This window comes from Mesoplodon mirus (genome assembly GCF_964341445.2).
Source record: "Mesoplodon mirus genome assembly, chromosome: 11".
Classification (NCBI taxonomy): domain Eukaryota; kingdom Metazoa; phylum Chordata; class Mammalia; order Artiodactyla; family Ziphiidae; genus Mesoplodon; species Mesoplodon mirus.
In genome coordinates, this window is record NC_138987.1 from 6,175,322 (window position 1) to 6,198,207 (window position 22,886).

At 36.9% G+C, this 22,886-nt stretch overlaps 1 protein-coding gene across 2 annotated transcripts in view; it reads left to right on the plus strand.

Moving 5' to 3' along the window:
* SYT1 (synaptotagmin 1) overlaps nt 1-22,886 on the plus strand; it is a 558,640-nt gene that overhangs the window by 91,228 nt on the left and 444,526 nt on the right. For both annotated transcript variants that reach the window (XM_082636133.1, XM_082636132.1), the window contains exon 3: nt 22,526-22,638. The gene's annotated coding sequence lies outside the window, so the exon portion shown is untranslated. The remainder of the gene's footprint in view (nt 1-22,525; nt 22,639-22,886) is intronic.

Consider the following 22,886-nt stretch of genomic DNA (forward strand, 5'->3'; position numbering starts at 1 on the left):
ACTCCCTCCTCTTCTTAGAAAGAAAAATTCGGGGGGGGGGGGTTTTGTGTGTTTTTAAAGGATGTATCCTAAATACCCAAAACAATGGTGACAATCATTTAAAATTGAAAATACCTATCAGATATGGAGAAAAAATGTGTTTCTTAAACCACTGGCAAGGACATTAATGCATAGGCTTTGTGTTTTAGTAGCAGCTGACTCCAAGGTGACTGTGTTACTTACTGAGATTTGACCTCTTATATAGTTGATAAATTAATCTGTAAAGAATAACTACAGAACACTGAAAACTACAGATTATCATCAGAATCAAAATTTGCCTATTATGGTGAGTTCCCTTCAGATTTTCATGGAGAAAATATTGTCTTAACATCAGTTTACTGGACTAAGAAAGTTGGAGGGATTTTTGTTTGTTTTGTTTCTTAATGACAGACACCTTAAAAGATTTTGTTGTTGTTCAGGACCATGAAGTCCATTATGGTTAAAAAGCTAATCATTTCTTGAGTAATTTTTTTTTTTTTGCTAAGTACTAATATCAGTTTAAGTAAGCTTGATAGCCAGCCTTGATCACGATTGATCACACAGCATTTGAAGTCGTTGCTCTCGTGCTAATAGTAAATCTATTTTGTACTGTGTAACCTCTGAGATATCCTTAATTAAACTGTCCTTGCTCCATGGAGTGTCACCTGCTCGTAGACCAGCAAGAGATCTCTCTCTTCACAACTGCCCCTTCATAACTAGCACAGTGCCTGGCACAGAGCAGGCTGTCAGTAAATGGTGGTTAGATGAACAAATCATACTCAATGAAAAGGTGTCAGTCCATTTCAGTTTACTTCTACTTTACTGTGCTTAATTTTAAGGCATAATAAAATTGATATTAAGACCTGCAGTAAAGGCACAGTGGTGGGAAGCCTAGGAATTGAGGTACCGTCAGAGTTATACGACAATAAAGGACAATCATCACTTAGACGTGGCTCAGATCTATGGAAATTGACAACCAGTGTAGAGAATCGTATTATCGACATTGCCTACACCTGGGTAATATGACTGCTGAAGCACTAACTGTTCAAGCACTGAGCTCAGTACTCATTTCAAATAAGAAAACTCTGTGGGGTTGATTTTATTAATTGTATTTTGCATCGAAAGGGACTCAGAAATGTTAAGTCATTGGCTCATGGTCACACAGCCAGTAGGTGGGTAGAGACCAGAATTGGATCCTGTATTTTTCTACATGGAAAGCCTGTATTCTTTGCTTTTCTTTGGGAGTCAAAATACTCTGAGCTGGCCCAAATAGACTACACGTTTTCTTTGACTCAAATGAGTCATATGTACAATGGATAAAATAACAAAACACTGAAGATCTTAATATTGTAAGGTATTTCAAATAATACTCCCCAAATAAATATGAAAATCCTGCAAGATGTGGCAAAGCAGTAACCATTATACCATATTATTTGGTTAGGAAATCATCTAAAAATTTAAAGTCAATTTAGTCAACCTGCATTTTTATTTACATTCTAGCATTCAGATAATTTTCATTTCCCTCAATTTACTCTTATCCCCTAAATCCTTACGTAGCTTCACTTAAGATCATAGCTTCTTCTAATTCTGTTCAAGGTGTAACTTTTCAGGAAAAGAAAAGCCTTTTTTTTTTTTTTTTTTTTTTGAGGTACGTGGGCCTCTCAATGTTGTGGCCTCTCCCGTTGTGGAGCACAGGCTCCGGACGCGCAGGCTCAGCGGCCATGGCTCACGGGCCCAGCCGCTCCGCGGCATGTGGGATCTTCCCGGACCGGGGCACGAACCCGTGTCCCCTGCATTGGCAGGCGGACTCTCAACCAGTGCGCCACCAGGGAAGCCCAAAGCCTTTTTTTTTTTTTTAGAAGATGTTGGGGGGGTAGGAGTTTATTTATTTATTTATTTATTTTTACTGTGTTGGGTCTTTGTTTCTGTGCAAGGGCTTTCTGTAGTTGTGGCAAGCGGGGGCCATTCTGCATCGCGGGGCACGGGCCTCTCACTATCGCGGCCTCTCGTTGCGGAGCACAGGCTCCAGACGCGGGCAGGCTCAGTAGTTGTGGCTCACGGGCCTAGTTGCTCCGCGGCATGTGGGATCCTCCCAGACCAGGGCTCGAACCCTTGTTCCCTGCATTAGCAGGCAGATTCTGAACCACTGCGCCACCAGGGAAGCCCAAGAAAAGCCCTTTTTTTTTTTTTTTGCTGTACGCGGGCCTCTCACTGCTGTGGCCTCTCCCGTTGCGGAGCACAGGCTCCGGACGCACAGGCTCAGCGGCCATGGCTCACAGGCCCAGCCGCTCCGCGGCATATGGGATCCTCCCAGACCGGGGCACGAACCCGTATCCCCTGCATCGGCAGGCGGACTCTCAACCACTGCGCCACCAGGGAGGCCCAAGAAAAGCCATTTTTGAGTGTACTTTTCATCTTTCCTTGTGAAGAAAGTTATAATTAGAGATGAAGTTTGATCTCCCTTCTCCAAGTACCCTTTAATAAATGGATTATGCTTCTGAGGCCCAGATAGTTCCAAACCACAAGAACCCTGTGTACAGAGCTGTCACTGAGAGACCAAGGACGCCATAGATAGTTCAACTTTCTCTTTTTAATTTAGTTTACAAATCCAAATACAGCAGAAGTTTGTTGATCACTTCCTTGCCATATTTTTGTTTGGTTGGTTTTTGTTTGTATTTTTCTGTTTCTACATTCCAGTGTTAGAATTCATAGCTAGCCCCTACCAGGCAAGTTCAGGCACTTACCAAAGATCATTCAAAATACTATGTATTAGTCTTTCTAGTGATTGAGTTTTATTAGTTGCAGCTATAATTTAAGTAAAGGAAAGTGCACTATGCTTTGATATCATTTTGTATCTTTTGTGCCAGTGTGAAAAACATTCAAGATCCATTTAACATCAATTGAGAAGAACATTTATAGGACCGAAGAGTCTCTTGTATATAAGATATTTGAAATTATTTTATATGTAAACACTTATTCTTATAATATGCTAATTTTGAACTTTAGTCTCTTAATTGTTCAGCAAATTATTCAATTTATTTAGTTAATTTTTTTTAACAAACTGGTAGAAAGCTGTATATATTAACTAGTATACGTATTGTGTGGAGCTTAAGCAGTGTTCCAAAGTATTGAGTCCGTTGGAAGAAAGACTTTCTTATTAAATATATGTGTTACAAATATATTTGGAATAAAATTATATGTACCTAAAAATGCAATATTTTAAGATGTTTGCTTAGAATTATGAAAATTATAATCTTATTTAAGAGCAATTATAATCAAAAAGCTTCCTCACAAGAAAATGCTGGTTTTAATATGCTTCAAACACCCTTTAATCCTTTTGCCCCCATCTGTTATTCCAAACATGTTGCTTGTGCTACCTTAAAATGTAAACGAGGGTGTATTCCATTAGAAGGACTTCTTTTCTATGTGAACACAAAAGAGGGAGGTTAACAGATGCAATAATTCTGATGGATGATTCTTATAAGAGGCCCCTAAAAAGAAACAATCAGTCAAACATATAGGTTCTAGCTCTTATTACAGAACAACAGATGTCAAGCCTTCTTAAGAACATGTGTGCCCATCACAGAATACTGCTGAGTTCTACCCTGTTTGAAACTAATAAAAACACAGTTGCAGTGTCAGCTATGTAAGCTAGGGAGGAATTCAGTGGAAAAGTGGGATATCATAAATGCTTTCAAGTCCTTTGAAATTGTCAGTGCATTTGAATGTTCGGCCATGAGCAGGGAGGCTGCGTGAAGTGATTCTGTTTCTAAAGGTGGTTCTAAAGAATCTGAACTACAGGATTCAAGAAACAAAGGAGCACTACTGGTGATTTTGAAAAACCATATGAAGCTAAAGTGAGCAAGAACCGCATTGCAGAGTGGTTTAAACATGGCACATGATTTCAGAGTAAGTTAAGTAATTTTAAACTCATATATACAGTCTAATAGTTAATATCTTAGCTTTAAAAAACAATAAAAAGGCAACTTCACTACGTCCATGCTTTGTGGGGAGTTTTGCTGGTCATGGAAGAAAATAAAAGAAGAAAGTAAAAGAGAAAATCTTAACAGTTCATGTTTCAACCCTGTTTGACTCCATTCTTTGAGAGTTTTTTCTAACCTTTAGCCTTTCCAGATTTTCTCTTAACAAGCATTTTAAGTAACGGCATGAAGTTTAGGAATTTTCAAAATATTTTCTGCTATAATTTAAATATATACAGAATCTGGCAATACAGTGATCTGTTCATTTCTTGAGTGAATAGGTTAAGTATATTTATTCATTGGAAGAAAGAAACACCTTTCTGACTCAATTTTTTCTCACTTAGTTCTTCATCTCAAAGAAGTTCCTTTAGCAACCAATGAAATCAATTGGTGAAGCAGGTGTAATGGACAGATGTCTTAATGTGCTGCCTGCCTGGGACAGCACAGTCTATTGGAAAAAAACAGAAAGTAAAGATGCCGGAACAGAGTAATACATTAGTGTCACATTTAGAGAGGTTCATGGGATGCTCTGGGGGACACAGAAATGATTCTACATAGATCAGTGGGGTTAACGATGGCTTCTGAGAGATGTGAATAGGAGTGAGGATCATTTCTGAAAGATTTCAACTGAGAAAAAGTTAGGCTAGCCAAAAATTTTATTTTTTTGTTTTTTGTTTTGTTTTGTTTTTTGCGGTATGCGAGCCTCTCACTCTTGTGGCCTCTCCCGTTGCGGAGCACAGGCTCCGGATGCACAGGCTCAGCGGCCATGGCTCACAGGCCCAGCCGCTCCGCGGCATGTGGGATCTTCCCGGACCGGGGCACGAACCCGTGTCCCCTGCATCGGCAGGCGGACTCTCAACTACTGCGCCACCAGGGAAGCCCAGCCAAAATCTTTAAAGAAGGGCTGCCATGGCTTTCCCTGTAGAATTAAAAACATCAGCTTATACTTGAACTATAAAACTTTCTTTCAGCTCATGGTCTGTGCCTACATATTGGCAAAGGAACGTACAGTGAATATAAAACGATTGCAGTTCTATTTTTAATAGCCCAGTATGGATCTATAATCCATCAATTATATAAAGTTTTCCTTAAAGAAACTTATCTTTTCATTCTACCTCTCCGAAGTGTGCATTTCTATACTCGAAGGCCCATTTTGGGGACTATTTAGTATTTGTTTTTTTGTCTTAAGTTTGCTATTTCAAGCTTTAAGCCGTTGTTACTCCCGTAAATTCTAGTGATTCAAGATTTCTATGAGCAGGTTCATGTTGACCCAATCGACTGCCTTCATGTCTTCATGGAAGTTGATTATATCCCCTTTGTCTTCCTAAGTGGAGATATTATCTTTGCAACCCTGTCTCCTGTAGCAGTCTGCTTTTCCTCTGAATCACAAGCAGTATGTCATATAAGAGAAATGAGAAGGTAGTTGTAGGCATTGCCTGAATGATGAGCAGTTCTTATGCATTACTAATGGCAACTTGAGAACTACTTAGAATGACACTTAGCACCAGATAAAATGATCATCCTTCCAGGAGATGGAAATTCTGTAATCGAACTGGAATAACTGGTAAACACTACATTCCTTTCTTTTCTGCTTGATGTGTCATATTTTGGTAAGTGAACATAATCATTTACTACATATCTGATGCTGCACTTTAGCAAATTCATAGTAAAACCTTTGACTCATGAGTTACATAGAACCAATCAGAGGCCACATGTAATATTGTTATATACCTGTAGTGTTTTTTAATGTCATATAACCTACTATAACAAAAGTGTATTGAGATAAAATATTGGATTGTGTTTTTTGTTCTTTTGTAGGGTTTTCTCCTTTTTTGGTTTTAACGTTCATTAGTGTGATTTTGTTTTTCTTCAAACTTTTTGATTGTGATGATACAGATAGTCTAGGCAAGAAGCTTGGGTCACTTAGGGTATTATCTCATAGGATTCTTACAAAGATTAAATAACAATACAAGATAAAGTGTTTAGAGAACTGCCTGGCACACAGTAATCACTCAGTAGCATACTTTTTAGGGCATTATAATTAAATATTATCACTCCATAGGTCAGTTACCTTTACTTTTCTCCAAGCAGATTTATCCTAGGTAGCCTATAAATGATCAATAAAAACTGAACAACACTACTAGAAAACTAGCTCAAAGTCTATGACCTAAATATTACATCAACCAAGTATGTCAGCTTTGTAAAGAGATTGGAAAATGTGGCGTCTGTGAGTCTGTTTGGGGCAAGGAAGCAGGGAGTTGGCCTGTGTGTGTTCTCAGTCCTAATCTATATAGGATATTCTGAAAGCAAGCTGTCATTCAAACTTTTTAAAAGAATTGACTTATAGGAACAATGAATTTATTTCATAAGCTTTGGTAATAAATAATTGTGTCGCTTAACTCTTCTATTGTTGTTTCCCTGAAATCTATTCACCATACCACAGCCGAAGTGGTGTTTTGAAAATTCAGCTCTGATTAAGTTATTGCCCCCTCCTTACCCTACTTATAGCTCTTTTATTTATTTATTTATTTATTTATTTATTTATTTATTTATTTATGGCTGTGTTGGGTCTTCATTGCTGCATGCAGGCTTTCTCTAGCCGCGGCGAGCGGGGGCTACTCTTCGTTGTGGTGTGCGGGCTTCTCATTGCAGTGGCTTCTCTTGTTGTGGAGCACAGGTTCTAGGCACGCAGGCTTCAGTAGTTGTGGCTCACAGGCTCAGTAGTTGTGGCTCGCGGGCTCTAGAGCGCAGTCTCAGTAGTTGTGGCACACAGGCTTCGTTGCTCAGCGGCATGTGGGATCCTCCCAGACCAGGGCTCGAACCCGTGTCCCCTGCATTGACAGATGGATTCTTAACCACTGCACCACCAGGGAAGCCCCACTTATAGCTCTTTAATGATTTTATAAAGTTTAAGAAAAACAGTCCAAAGTCCTTGCTGTGATATACAGGAACCTCTGGGATCTGAATTCTTCTTACCTTCCCAGCCTAGGGCTCCTCACTCCCACTGTGCTTTCTGTGGTTCAGTGGCCCTGGTCACGGGCTCAACAGGTCAGAAACTTTGCACATGCTGAACCACCCCCCTGGAATGCTTTTCCCTACAGGCCTTGCTCAAGTAATTTTTAATTCTAATTTTGACCTCAACACAGTGCCTGGCACATAATAAGTGCTCCAAAATATAGGTAGCGTAAATGAAAAAGTGAATGGTTAATGGAATGTGTACTTTCTCATAAGCTCTGTAATAAAGGATAATTTGAAATTTTTTTTCATTAGCAGTTTTCCCTTTATGTCACTTTATATTAGAATAAAGTTCAAACTCAATTTAAATATTCCCTTCTTTGGATTCACATTCATGTATCTGAATTGTTAAAAGATTCTTACCATGTTAGTAGAGAAAAAAGTCCTTTATCTGCTAGTATATTCTTTTCAGATTTAGGTTTAATACATTAATAAAGGGGGAAGGGGGTAATACATTCTCTCTCTAGAATTTTGGAAGATTTTGAGAAAAGGTCCAAAACTTAGCTCACCAAAAATGGTATGACTGCATGTATCAAGCCTATATTGAACGGTAACACTTGTAATAGTGAATATGCTGTACATGATATAAAAACTATCTTACAATTTGTGCTCTAAGGAAGATATTGTGAAACTATATAGCCAGACAGAGATAACAAAGTAAAAAAAAAAATCTTAAAAGGAGAAAAACCATACATGGAAGCTTCACAATAATAATCTTTTGCAGTTGCCCAAGTTCCCTCTCATAGCAGCCTTGGTTGATTAGAATGAGGAACTGTGAGTAAATAGAATTCCTTTGAAAGAAAAAGTGTTTGGGCCCCAGAAGCTGATGAATTTTCTTCTATTCTTAGGGTAGCAAAAAGAAAGAAAGGTAAACTTCTGAGCTTTACTCTCTATATAACAAGGTTGTTGTGACCAAATGAATGTGAAGAATTTAGAATACAATTCTAAACTATTGATATGAGTAATACTTTTTTTTTCTTAACTATTAGTAATGTCAATGCATTCTGTATGCTACTGAGGAAATTGATTTATTTTATGTGCACTAAATAGAAGTGAGACCCAATTAGAAATGAGAAATTATTCCTAATCTTACTTCTAAACTTTAAAACATTTGTTCATAATTTTAAATCTTTCAAGATTTCATTATTCATTTTTATCTCTCTCTCTACTTGTTAGTTTCAGACATCTTGAAAAAGAATATTTGTCTGAATTACTTCTTATAAAATAGAAATTAAATATTGTCTGACTTTTTTAAGCCTTTAAGAAATATCTTTTGGGCCTCCCTGGTGGCGCAGTGGTTGAGAGTCCGCCTGCCGATGCAGGGGATACGGGTTCGTGCCCCGGTCTGGGAGGATCCCATATGCCGCGGAGCGGCTGGGCCCGTGAGCCATGGCCGCTGAGCCTGCCCGTCCAGAGCCTGTGCTCCGCAACGGGAGAGGCCACAACAGTGAGAGGCCCGCGTACGGAAAAAAAAAAAAGAGAGAGAAATATCTTTTTTTTTTTAGTTTATGAAGATGCTAGTTGGTGTGTGTGGGTGTGTGTGTGTAAACATCCCGAAATGTCCCACACTACTAATATGAGTAACAATTAGAAGTGCACATACAGTAGTATCACTATGCTTATTCTCTGAGTTACTGTGTATCATTATATTTCATTATATTTTATTTCATTGTCCACTCTGTTCTCACTCTGTCTCTGAAGGAACACTGTCAAGAGATATACTTTGAATCTGTAACTTACTTGGTTTCTTGACCACACACTCTACTTTTAGAAGTTTCTTCTACTTTGTCTTTCAACACACTGCTCCCTTTTTTGGACTATTCTTGGGTGTATTACATTTTCTCTGTCCAGCTTGTATTAAATGTTGGTTTTCTTCAATGATAGTCAGCCATTTTCTCTTCCTACATTTCATGTGTTCCCTGAGAGATTTCACCTATTCCCTTAGCTTGTTTTTACATCTTTACAAACAATCTCAAATCTCTCTTCTCAGCTCCCAAGTTCGTTTTTTATTCCTTAGTTTTGCAAATTAGAGAGGGTAGTTAAGAGTGTGGACTTTGTAGACAAAATGCTTGGGTATAAATGTGAGCTTTACTTATCAGCTAGGTGACCTTGTGCAAGTTATTTAATATCTTTGTGCCCCAATTTCTTGTATTCCATGGTGTGGCTGTGAGAGTTAACTACATACGTAAAATTCTTGGAATAGAACCTGACACATAATAAGTCTTCTATTAATAAGTACTCTGTTAGATGTGTTGTGCTGTCATCGTCATTACTGATTGAGCAGATAGCATTAGCAGGGAGACATAATACTGAGCAAAGGAAACAGGACCTGACCCCTACTCTCCTGGAGCATAGAGTCTATAATCCTCTTTTTAGCTTCCCACTAGATTTGTGTGCTTGGTTGGCCTCCTGGTATTTCCAATACAAGATGTTTAAATCCAAAACAAGAACATGCTTCCCCCTCAAATCTACATCCAATCCTCATAACACTTAACATCTTTACAAGGATCACCTGGTAAATTGAACGTTACTTCAATTACATTTTACAGGAAACAACTTTCTGAATGTCTCACAGGTGTGACATTGGTCAACAACTTGCCAGTGATCCCACAGCATAAGTCCTGAAACTGACACTTGGACCAAGATTGTTCTTCAGGCCCCTTCTGTATGAGTCACTGCCAAAGATACCATGTTTCCTGGAACCTGGTAGAACATCAATACATATTATTGAACTAAATGAATGTAATGAACCCTAATTTATTAATTCAGAGTTTACATTTTGACTGTGTCTATTTTATGTTCTGTTAGAAGACAGGGAAGTGGGAAGGGACCAGTATTTTCTGAGCAGGAAACATTTATATACCTTAATCATTCGTTTGTCATACTTCACCTCATTCTATCCTCGTAACTCTAAGACTGGTACCATTATCACCATTTTAAAGATGAGAAAACTCGGGAGTTTGAACAACTCTCTTAAGATTCCTGAGCTGGTACATGTTAAAGTCACAATTTAGTTCCAAACCTGTCTAATTCTAAGGACCCGCAATCTTTCTACTATGCCACCTTGCCTATTTACTTTGCCTGACAATCTATGGAAAATAGTTTCCTCTTACACCATAGTTTTAGCTTTTCACGACATATATGTCAAGCATTCTGTCATATCACTTGTTTCAGATTAAGTCAGAATAAAAACATTGACAAGGTAGGTCACCTATCTGTTTATTTATAGAACCTTAGATAGAATCCAGAGGTATGAGTCAAAAACTTAAGGATGTGAATTAATCCCCTATTATATATTTTTGATATCATATTGGAGAAGGTATTTATTCCTCCTGCATTCTTTTTATATATGTAAAACACTCAAAAAGTTAATATTTATAAAAGCCTTGTCTTGCTAATAACTACTGAGAGAAATTTAAGTGAAATAATCATTGGCTTCTGATAACATGTGACCATTAAGTCAGTATATGCTTCTACTCTCTTTAATTTTTCCAGTATATTATTGAACAATTCCTTGTTCAAAAACTAAATATCAAGGATAACAAGTGAGATATTAGCTAATATTTGAGCATAAACTATTAGGGACAATGATGTAGTTTTATTTTCTTGTGTTACAGTAGAGAAGGGCATCTTAGCCAGACTAGCACAGTGATGACATATTTTCTGAACTGTTTTTTCTCACATTATCTTATGCTTAATTTAACAAATATTTATTAAGTGCATACTGTGGGCAAGGGGTCACTATGGAGGGTAGAAAAGAGGCTAGAATATCATTTCTCCCCTCGAGGAACTCATAATCTGATGGCAAAAGCATACTTGTATGTAATCAACTGCAGTATCTGGAAGAAAAAAGTACATCTTTTAATAGCAACACAGAATACTCTGGTATTGTAAAAAGAGCAAGCCTTAGAGGGCAGGGCACTGTGGAGCTTGGAATGAAGTGGCAGGATATTAAATGGAAGACATCAGTTATGAAGCTAAAGCACATATAGGCAATAACATGATAAGAGTCTGGATTCATCAGTGGACTGAGAGAGTAGCAGGGAAAGAATATCAGGGACATTTCAGGGGAAGAATCAATAATATGTGACACTTAATTAGATGTGGGAGTGGAAGTTAGGTGAAGTCAAAGATGAATTTCAGTTTTCTTATCAGATACTATGGCAGGGAACACAAAGTAAGAAAAAGCATAAGGGAAATGTGCAACATTTCATTTGAGGTTTGTGGGTTTAATATACCAGTAGGACATCTATAAGTAGATAGCCAGCAGGAGGAAATTTGGGTCTAGAATATAGTGAGGAGGAAGCAAATAAGAAACTACAATAAAACACAAAACTACGGGAACCTCCCTGGTGGTGCAGTGGTTAAGAATCCTCCTGCCAATGCAGGAGACACAGGTTCGAACCCTGGTCCGGGAAGATCCCATATGCCACAGAGCAACTAAACCCATGCGCCACAACTACTGAGCCTACACTCTAGAGCCCGCGAGCCACAACTACTGAGCCCGTGCTCCACAACTACTGAGCCCGCGCGCCTAGAGCCCGTGCTCCATAAGAGAAGCCACGGCAATGAGAAGCCGGCACACCACAACGAAGAGTAGCCCCCTCTCACCACAACTAAGGAAAGCCTGCGTGCAGCAACAAAGACCCAACGCAGCCAAAAATAAATAAATAATAAATAAATTAATTAATTAATTAAAAAATAAAACCACAAAAATAGGAAAACCAAAAACTACAAAAACCAAAAAGTATGGGCATTAACGCAGAACCAAAGTTTTGAAACGGTGGAATGGTGCTTAACAATCTCAATAATGCAGAGAAGTTGAAAATTGAGAATTAGGTGTTAGATTTAACAGCCATGAGATGCATGATGACTTTAGTATAATGAATGAGGAAGCCAGATTGCTGAAGATTGAATAGATATATGGAAGTAAATGCAGAAAAGTTCACTATGAAAGTTTTATAATAAAGAGGAGAAAAGTGAGTAAGGGGTAAAAGGGTAGTTGATGTAGAATTAATATTTTCGGTTAGTATGGAGAAAAATGAACTTGTTTATAAACTAGTAAAAAACAAAAATAGAGAAGAAAAAGAATAAAGTTTCTTAACTCAAGATCCATAGAGTAGGAGTCTAGTTGGGACTTCAGATTGGTTTTGATCTCTTAAAAGCATAAACAAAATATTGAGTGTATGTAAATTTTTATTTGAAGAGTAATGAGATTCTCATAAGGATCTCTACTTCTCACTGAAACCTCCCAAAAATAAATTTTGGAATCTCTGAAATACACAGAGGGAAGATTTTGTGGACAATACCCAAGGAAGCAGGATGAAATTAATTCAAGAGGATGTATATTCTACACCATTTCATTGAAAATTTCATCTGTGAATCTCAAAGTGTTCCATGTATGTTTAAAACAAATTTGAAAAGAATAACTTATATCATCTCTTAATTTACTCTGAATTCTGAAAGGAAAATAGACCTAAAAGGATCATCACTGTACACATTACCTAAGAGATAACTGAGCACTTGCCCAATCTGTGCCAGGCATAATGCAGGGTGGACTCAAACAATTAGGCAGGACACCTAACCTAGAATTTAGTGGAACCATGCCAATGTGGGATTCAGTAATGGTTTAGCAGACAAACTATCTAAGCTAAAACATGAAGAACCCATTCATTCAACAAATGGTTATAGAGTGCCCATATGAGCCAGATACTATCCCAGGTGCTGGTATTATGGGCACGAATAAGACAGGAATGTCTGCCTTCATGCATTGTGGCAATAGGGAGACAAAATAAACAAATGGACAAATAAAAGTCTATAATATCAGGTCTTGATAAGTGTTATAAAGAAAATATATGGGGCGGGGGTGGGTATAGTGGCAAAGGAAGACTTCCCTACAAGGGTGACATTTGATAAAAGACTGGAATAAACAGAGGAAATGAGCCATGTAAATATCCAGGAAAGATCACGCGTGGTAGAGAGAACAAAGGCCCTGGGTAGGAACATGGTCTGTTGAGCTGGAGGAATTGCCAGTGTGTCTAGAAGAGACTGAGGAAGACAGAGATAAGGAGGGTATATGAGGCCAGAAAAGACTTATGAGCCATGTTAAGGAGTTGAAATAGGAATAAGTCAAGTGAGGATAGGAGGGAGTAGCTTGACTTATTTCAGAAGTTTGACTCCTTATTGAAGGAGAGTGTAGAGAAATGAAGTTGGAGATGGGGATAAAAGTATTATCATTTTCATAGGATAGAAAGGACTTGATGAATGGTTTACTACCAACTAGCCGTCAACAAAACACGAGAAACCCAAGGTTTGCAGATCAAAGACATTACTAGATCATTTCAGCATCCAGGATTCTCTACCAAGAGATACCAATTGTTTCTTTCTTTATACAAGACACTGTATTGAGTACAATGCTTTAGATTGAAATGGGTATATTCTAATATAGTAGCTTTAGATCATTTTATAAATTTTCTTACTTTGCAGAGCCTAAAGTTCTGAGAGTTTCCAAAGTAAACATATTTCACTGATTCATATGTACATATTTTAAAGAACATGAAAATAAAGTAGACTGATTTTTTTAGTTATTCTAAAATTGGTTTTAAACTTTATAAAATTTCTAACTTCGATTTTTTGAGTGGTTCTCTTTAGTACATAATGTTTTTAGAAATATAAAATAATTCTAGGGACTAAAAATAAGTACCCTATTCTCCCTTCCCCCATATAACTGATGGACTCAAAATGTTAGTGATTCTTGGGTAGCTTTAGTTGTTGTAAATTATGTGCTTTTACATCTGACTTAAGAAATAGGTAAATGTTTATTTAATTGTTCAGTTGAGATTGATACAGTTGTCTTCTACTTATGCTATCTTCTTATTGCCCAAATCATACATAGAAGATATGTAATTTTTTAAAAAATATAGGTAATTTATAAAGTTTAGAATGAGAAGTTTATGGTTACTATTACATGAGCAAGCTATTTCAATAGAGGCTTCCTTATTCTATTGCATCGTACTTGCTTAAGTCTGGGTTTTCTCATATCTGGGTTCTTATGACACTAACAATGTGATGTTAAAAATGTGGGACTAAATATTTTGTGCAAAATAAACTGTTATACCATAAAGTATACCATAAAATTTTTTACAATTTACTTCATTTATTTGTTTATTGATAAGCTCTTTTCTCATAAAAGTTGAAAGCCTCTTTTGTAAATTATAAAAAATTTTGTTATGATCTGGTTCATTTAGTACTTATTTACATGAAAAAAGCTTGAACTTGATAATAATACAGAGCCATTCAAACAAAGTCAGTATACTCTGCCTTCATTATTACAGTTAATTTTTCATGACTTTTGTTGCGTTTTTATGAAAGTTTACATCTTTTACAATTTCTTACATTTTAAATACATTTTCTAAAATATTTACTATATATATTTGTTCATGTCTTTATTTTTGTATTTGGCAGTCCAACATTGGCACTGGTATAGAATTTAGCAAATACAGTAGTAACAGAGTTTTAATTGAATTTTGCAAGAACTTAAGCAACATGAAAGCAGGGATCTCATCTGTCTTGTTTGCCTCTGTAACTTCAGACCTACAAAAATGTCTAGCACAAGGTAGGTGCTCTATAAATATGTTAATGTAAAGGAGAGAAGAAAGAAGAGATAGAGGACAAGAGAAAGGAAAGGGAAAGATGAATTAATAAGACAGTTTTTGTCCTGAAGAGACTTAGAGGCCAGATAAGGAAATATGACATGTGCGTACAAACTAGAATAACAATACAGTGAGGTACCCTCCAATATACAATAATTATATGTGCCTTCAGTGTTCAAGAGTGGGATTTAGGCTGAAGTGTTTTTAAATTTGAAGTTGTGTTAACTTGATATTAAAAAGAATAATGATGTCAGTAATGGTAACATTAACACTAGCCAACCCAACAGAGCTTATTATATGCTAACATTTCAAGTAAATTAATTTATCCAATCCTCACAATAGCACTATTGGATAATTATTGTTATTATATTTGTTTTTTTAGATGAAGGAATTGAGGATTATAACTAGGTAGTTGTAAAGACAGAACACAGTAACAACCAAAAAATAACAGTCTGTGAAAGCTCAATTCAGTCCTTTACTGGAAATATCACTCAAAAAAACCACGTTTTTTTTTGTTTTTTTTGTTTTTTGTTTTTTTGCGGTACGCGGGCCTCTCACTGTTGTGGCCTCTCCCGTTGCGGAGCACAGGCTCTGGACGCGCAGGCTCAGTGGCCATGGCTCACGTGCCCAGCCGCTCCGCGGCATGTGGGATCTTCCCGGACCGGGGCACGAACCGGCGTCCCCTGCATCGGCAGGCGGACTCTCAACCACTGCACCACCAGGGAAGCCCCCAAAACCTTTTTTTCATACAGCATTTATTTTTGTATTTTACTTTCATTTATTTTTTTTCCTTAAGTTGGGTTTATAGTAAAATAGTAATAGTTATAAATAAGTATAACAATATAAATATTATTTCAGCTATTTAAAAGCTCCAATTTATTAAATAGCACAAATGTTAATTATGCTTCTTTGAAAAATTTATTGAAAGGGTATCTTTTTTATTTTATTTATTTTTTTATTGAAGTGTGTTGATTTACAATTTTGTGCCAACTTCTGCTGTACAGCAAAGTGACTCAGTTATACACCTATATACAGTCTTTTTTTATATTTTCCATTATGCTTTACCAGAGAATATTGATTATATCAATAGTTCCCTGTGCTATATATTAGGACCTTGTTGTTTATCCATTCTAAATGTAATCGTTTGCATCTACCGGCCCCAAACTGAAAGAGTAGCTTTGAAACAAGCAGCTAAAGAAAATCTAAGAACATGTCAGTGTTCTGCTGATTCTAGCATTTTGTGTCTCTAGATTTCTAACCTCACCTACGAATTATTGCTCATTCTCTTTCCCTGCTCCACTCATACATGTAAGAAAGTCTGCTAGAACTTGAGCTGTGCAGGTTGCTGTGCAGAATAAAATGTTAATCTCTTGGCTTATTCAATCCAAGAATGATTGTAATACACTTACAATGATTGTAATAAATTGAGACTGTGACTGACTCAGATAGTGGCACAAAATTTATTACCTGTCTTTAGTCTTATATAATGCATTATATATATATATATATATAAAATATTTAGGAAAAGCACACAAGCATGGAAGATTACACTATATATAATATAATTAATATATATTACATATACATGATATATATAATATATAATGCATTATATATACATGCCTTCCATGCTTGTGTGTTCTTCCTCAGTCTGTGCTCCCAGTGGCTTTTACCTGCACTTCAGATCAGAGTTCACCCAAATTCCCGCAGTGGTCAAGTATTGCTAGTGTTGCTAGTTTGTTATCTAGTAATTAGCTTACCACGAACAGTGGTCAGTAGATGATGGCATAAAAAAATGGATCATGTGCATCATGGCCAGTTTTAGCAACTCTCTAGACTAGATTCATTTCCTAACTAAATTTATCTTATGAAGAGGTCCAAACGTATCTTGAATAACTTAAAATCAAACCTGAAAATACATTTACAAAAAAAAAAAGAAATATATTCATTTGTCCTCAGTAACAAAGGAATAGAGAAACTGAAGGCAATCAGTTGAACAAAAACAGGTTGTTAAAATTCACAGTGTGTTCTGTGTTGAAATTTTCGAAAGAAAAAAGAAAAAAATGAAAGCAGATGCACTGTTTTGTGGATTAAATCAGACAAGAGAGCCAAGGCTTTCAAACTCCTTCTTCTGATCAATTTACAAAGAATAATGCTATAAAATTCTTTGTAGCTTTTATCCCACATTGACTAGTATGGTAAAAGATTTCTCCCTGGCATTTTTTTGCTTTAAAAAAATCCAGATAAATTTTAATTTTAACTGAAGTCCTTCCACATTCTATGTTTCTAATACAATTTGCAAACATTTTGTCTTAAATTATTTTTTAACAGGGAAAAAATTTTTGAATGGTGCAAGAGCCTACCTCCCCTGCTTTCTCCCCCACTTTTTGCCTTTGCACATTGCAAACAAGATTCTTCTTACTCAATTATCTTACAGGGCACCTTGGCATAAGGATATTCAAATGTAATTACTCTTTACATTTTCATGTCTCAGGTAATTTGGCTGGTATATTGTCTGTGATTTGCTTATACATAAGGTCAAAAACCTGACCCCTGTTAGTAATACATCATAAGCTAATCATTTATCTTTTCTTTACCAAGGTTCACTGAACCATTTAACTTACACTGACTACTGCAACATTAAATTTTTCATATTAAAGCAGTTCTCAAATTAACCTTTTTAAATTACACTATAAAAAAGTGAATTTATGTAAGTAAAAATTAAGGGCACCGTAAGCAAATAAGTTGGGCAGTTTTTCTTGGGAAAACTTTAGCTTAAGCACATTCCTCTAGATTATTTAAGCTATTTGGTGTGTTACCACAATTTATATCTAGCCCAGTAAAATTTATAGTACATGTGTTCCATGGAAGAAAATAATTGATAAATTAAACATCTCACTCTGTGGAAGCACTCTACTAAAATTCCTAACTTATTAGATATTTTATTTTGTCTATGAGCTTTCATGAATTCATCTATACCATAAAAATATAAACTTCTAATATTACAAAATTTGAAGTACATATATTTGATTAATTCCTCTAAGTTCCCCTGTCAAATAAATGGTACCAGAGAGCCATTTATCTGTATGCTTTTCTAAATTGATAATAACTAAAAGGATTTAGAGTTTTGTGAAAATATCAAGAGAATTTACTGAAAAATGATTGACTCTTACCCTAAAATGAGTGAACCTAAAGTCTAAGAGAAGTACGCTAGGACAAATATATTTTGCTTTCAAGTTACGTTCCTCATCTTTTATTTTTTTATTCATTTACTTTGCCCAAATTGGTTTATTTATACCTTTTCCATAAGCTACAATTATGAATACTTTTTTTTTAATTGAAGTATAGTTGATTTACAATGTTGTGTTAGTTTCTGATGTATAACAAAGGATTCAGTTACATGTTTGTGTGTGTGTGTGTATACATATAAATATTCTTTTTCATATTCTTTTCCATTATGGTTTATTATAGAATATTGAATATAGTTCCTTGTGCTATACAGTAGGACCTTGTTGTTTATCTGTTTTATATATAGTACTTTGTATCTGCTCATCCGAAACTCCTAATTTATTCCTCCCCACCCCCTTTGGTAACCATAAGCTTGTTTTCTATGTTTGAGTCTGTTTCTGTTTTGTAAATAAGTTCATCTGTATCATAGGTTAGATTCCACATATAAGTGATATCATATGATATTTGTCTTTCTCTTCCTGACTTACTTCACTTAGTATGGTAATCTCTGGGTCCATCCATGTTGCTGAAAATGCCATTAGTTCATTCTTTTTTCATAATTGAGTGGTATTCCACTCAGTTGATATGGTAGTATCTTCTTTATCTATTCATCTGTCGATGGTCATTTAGGTTGCTTCCATGTCTTGGCTATGGTAAGTAGTGGTGTTGTGAACATTGGGGTGCATGTAACTTTTCAATTTAGAGTTTTCTCCAGATATATGCCCTGGAGTGGGATTGCTAGATCATATGGAAACTCTGTTTTTCGTTTTTTAAGGAACCTCCATACTGTCTTCCGTAGTAGATGCACCAATTTACATTCCTACCAACAACGTAGGAGGGTTCCCTTTCTCCACATCCTCTCTAGCATTTATTACTTATAGACTTCTTAATGATGGCCACTTTGACTGGTGTGAGGTGATGTCTCATTGTAGTTTTGATTCGCATTTCTCTAAAACTTAGTGAAGTTGAGTATCTTTTCATGGGCCTGTTGGCCATCTGTACGTCTCCTTGGGAGAAATATCTGTTTAAGTCTTCTGCCCCCTTTTTGATTGGGTTGTTTGTTTTTCTGTTATTGAGTTGTATGAGCTCTTCGTATATTTACAAATACTGTTTTTAATGACGAATCACCAGAAGCACATTTTATTAGTCTAATAAGCTCTACATTAGCATGCAAAGCTGACCTGGTATGAAAGTAACTTAGGGATAAAAATAATAGTAAATGATTTCTAGCATCAGGAGACAGTTTTCTAAATTATCCATTCATTTATACATTCAACATGTATTTGTTGAACTACGACCGTATAGAATAGTAGCCAAATGATGTTCTAGGCACTAGATATGTATCAGTGAACCAAACTGAAAAGACCTCGAGCTCTTACAGATTTTTGAAGAGATGGTCGTGGTGCCAGGAAGAAACAGACAAGCATATATGCAGCGTAATGATAAGTACTGGGAAGAAAAATACAACATTACTGAAAAGTTAAGAAAACAAATAAACCTAGACCTATTCACATCAGGGAGTCAGAAAATTAATTTTTAAATCAATACGATAAATTTCACTCCTATGAACAGGTAAAAGAAAGTTGTTTTTTTTTAATAGTGATAAATATCCTCACCCCAATCCATCCTCCAAAGAGTAACTAAAGGGAGTCGATGCTTCAGTGGCTTCCAGGGTCCCCTCACCTAGAACCCTCATCAGAGGCTGCCCCATGCCTGCCTCCAGCCTTGATACCCCCATGCCTCTCCATACTCACTACACTTCAACCACATTGACCCTTTTTGTCATCCTTGTTCCTCAAACATACGGAGCTCAGGACTTTACACATGTATTGTCATATTTTGAATCTAACCCTTTACCCCATCCTACCCGTAAATCCAGCTAATTCCTGAATGTGATTTCCACAAGGAAGCCAATTCTGGATGAAGCTCCCCTGCTCTCACTTTGCCAGCATCTTTACCTGTCCTTTTTGGAATTGATTACATGTAAAGCATGGAATGACACATGCTCTGTATGTATGTTTTTATCATCTCTCTCTTTCATTAGCCTGCAGTCTCCGTGGGGCGAGGTGAGGTGGGCACTAGAGGCAGCCGTTTGTCTCCTTTGCCAGTGAGTGTTCAGTGTCTTGCACCCTGCCTGACACAAGAAAGCATTTAGAAAATCACTTCTGAGAGAAAAAATGAATTTCTATAAAAAATGTCTTAGGTTTACAACCCATGGTTTTATGTAACATATTGCAAAGTGGGTTCTGGTGGGAGCTGGTAATATCCTTTTAAACCATGTGACTGAGCTAAATAATTCTAGTTAAATCTTTTGTTTTTAAATCTGTGTTACATACTGTTCCTGCCCCAGACTCTGCTGGAAGCCTACTGCTTGCTTGTAGGCTCATAATCCCAATGACAGATGTTTTTTTTGGCTTTGTTTTTTTGTGGTACGTGGGCCTCTCACTGTTGTGGCCTCTCCCGTTGCGGAGCACAGGCTCCGGACGCGCAGGCTCAGCGGCCATGGCTCACGGGCCCAGCCGCTCCGCGGCATGTGGGATCCTCCCAGACCGGGGCACGAACCCGTGTCCCCTGCATCGGCAGACGGACTCCCAACCACTGAGCCACCAGGGAAGCCCGACAGATGTTTTTTAATCTTTGTTATTTGGCTTCCAAACTGGGTATATATTACTAACTCATGTATTCTCACCAACATTTAAAAAATGACCCTGGGGGCTGTGCTCTGAGAAATCAGATACTTTCTGGGACCTGTAGCCATGGGAAAGAGGTTTTGAATGCTTTCTGGTGGGAAAAGCCATTTTATGCTTGGAACCATTGTTGAAAAGAAGATCCAATTGTGAAAAGCCACAGTTGTGTAAACTATTAAATAATTCCAGGGAGTGACATAGATCAGGACTTTATTGTTTTCTCCTCTCACTTCACGTGTGTGTGAAGGGCACACACATAGATGTGCATAAACACACAGTGTTGGTGATGTTTTCTGCTTCATTCCACATGAGAACTTAGAGTACTCCGAGAGGATGGGAAGAATCCTTTATCGATGCCTACCATTTCCTACATCTCCATTGTGACACTTATCTATTTGTAGTAACAATTTATTTCCTTACCCGTCTCGCCAATTCTTTCAGAAGCAAGAAACTATCTTTTTTCATTTTTTTATCCCCAAAACCTGGCCAACAGAAAGACAGTCCACAATAGACACTCAATTAATATTCATTGAATAAATCACAGATTATAAATAAATACCTATAATGGAAATAACCTGAGCTGGAGTCAACCTTCCCTTGTCTATCTCAGCCAGGCAAAATGGAGCTCAGAAACCACTCAGGGAATTACACTGTCTTATGCAGCATCTTTTCCTTTAAACCAACAACTAAGGTTTTCCCAAACCCTGGAAACCCCCAAAAGATTTTCCTACATGGATTTATGCCAGAACGATTCTGGTCCATTAGTTGGCAAAGGGGACTCCTTAATAACTTCAGAGGAACTGTAAAATTCTATTCAGAATATAATGAAAGCTGCAGGGGATTGTGCATTTAATGAAAGCTGCAGGGGATTGTGTATTCATTTATCTTGAAGTAGGAAAACTTGAATCCTCAAATAACAGGGTGTTGCCATGTTAGCTTCCTCCAGAAATCTGAAACTTCAACTGTAAAGAGAGCAGAATGGTCTGATTAGTATCAGAGCTGCTGGAATCTGCAAAGCCTCCATTCTTAATTGGAGCTACAAGATGCAGCTGATAACTTAAAGTCTCCCTCTGTGAGTTTCTGCATTCGTGGATGAATTCTGTTACTTTAGTGTTTCTGAGTTTCCATATTCTAAAATCATTATTTAAAAATCTCAAATATAAGATAATACCATAGGTTGCTCTGTATCTAAGAATAAATAAATACAATAAAAGAGTATATTAAAGAAAACAGAAAGAATAAAAGGAAGAAGGAAAGAAAAGAAAAGAATGGAGAAGAAAGGAGGGAGAAGGAAAGGACAAAGGAAGCAAGGAAGGAAGAGAGCTATTAGAATATTTGATAGACCTCCTCCACCACTCAGATGTTTTTGTATGTGCAGTATCTCAGTGTCCTTCCTAGGTACATAACAATGCCTTTCTTTTTTATTAGCACGGCTGCAGCTGCTGTTGCTTGCAAAGAGGTTCACAAATCAAAATAGACTCAGTTAGCTTTTCAATAATTCTGAAATGTGAGGGAACACTGCCAGAGAAGGACAGCACTCCAGTATCCTAAACAAGGAGTCTTGTTAGCAAAACAAAGTATGAATTGCTTAGAGATAATCCCCCCGGGTGGTAATTCCACTGGGTGCCTTCTTTGGAGGCACATGCTCTTTCTCCTCTATGGAGCAATGCCATAGAACAGGCTATGTCAGAAGAAATAGGAAAAAAGTTGCTTTCTTGAAACGTTTCTTCTTCTAGATTTTTCTTCATGTCCACATGATTCATACCTCTTGGTTCTTAGCCTGGAGCACGTAGTGCAACCAGGAAATGAGGAAGCTAGAGCTGGATGTGAATAATGAATGGGCCACGTCAGCAAAAGTCTATATACACACTCAGTAGCAAAGGCGGGTGCAGAGTTGCAGGCCAGCATTTTTATGAATTTTTTCCATTCTTCTCTTTCTCTCAAGGGAAACCAGGAAAACAAGAACTAGCAAGAGCTTGACAAACGCCTGGCTTTGAATTGGAGACCATTCACCTGCCTATTGCTTCATTCCTGGAAATTTCATTGCAACTAAGTAAGGTACGTGGAAAACAAACAGAAACTTTGATATGTTTTGCTGATGAACTTGTGATATGTGGAAGAAAAATGCATTTGGGTGGAAGATTGGAGGACTGTATCTCTTACTTCAAAAAAATGTTTAGTATTTGTAATGTTTTTTGAAATTATTACTAGTATTAACACCCTTGACGTGCTAGTTTAGTTGATGGGGCACGGGCCACTTATATAACATTTTTGCTTTCTCCCACTCTTGTTTTATTCTTCATCAA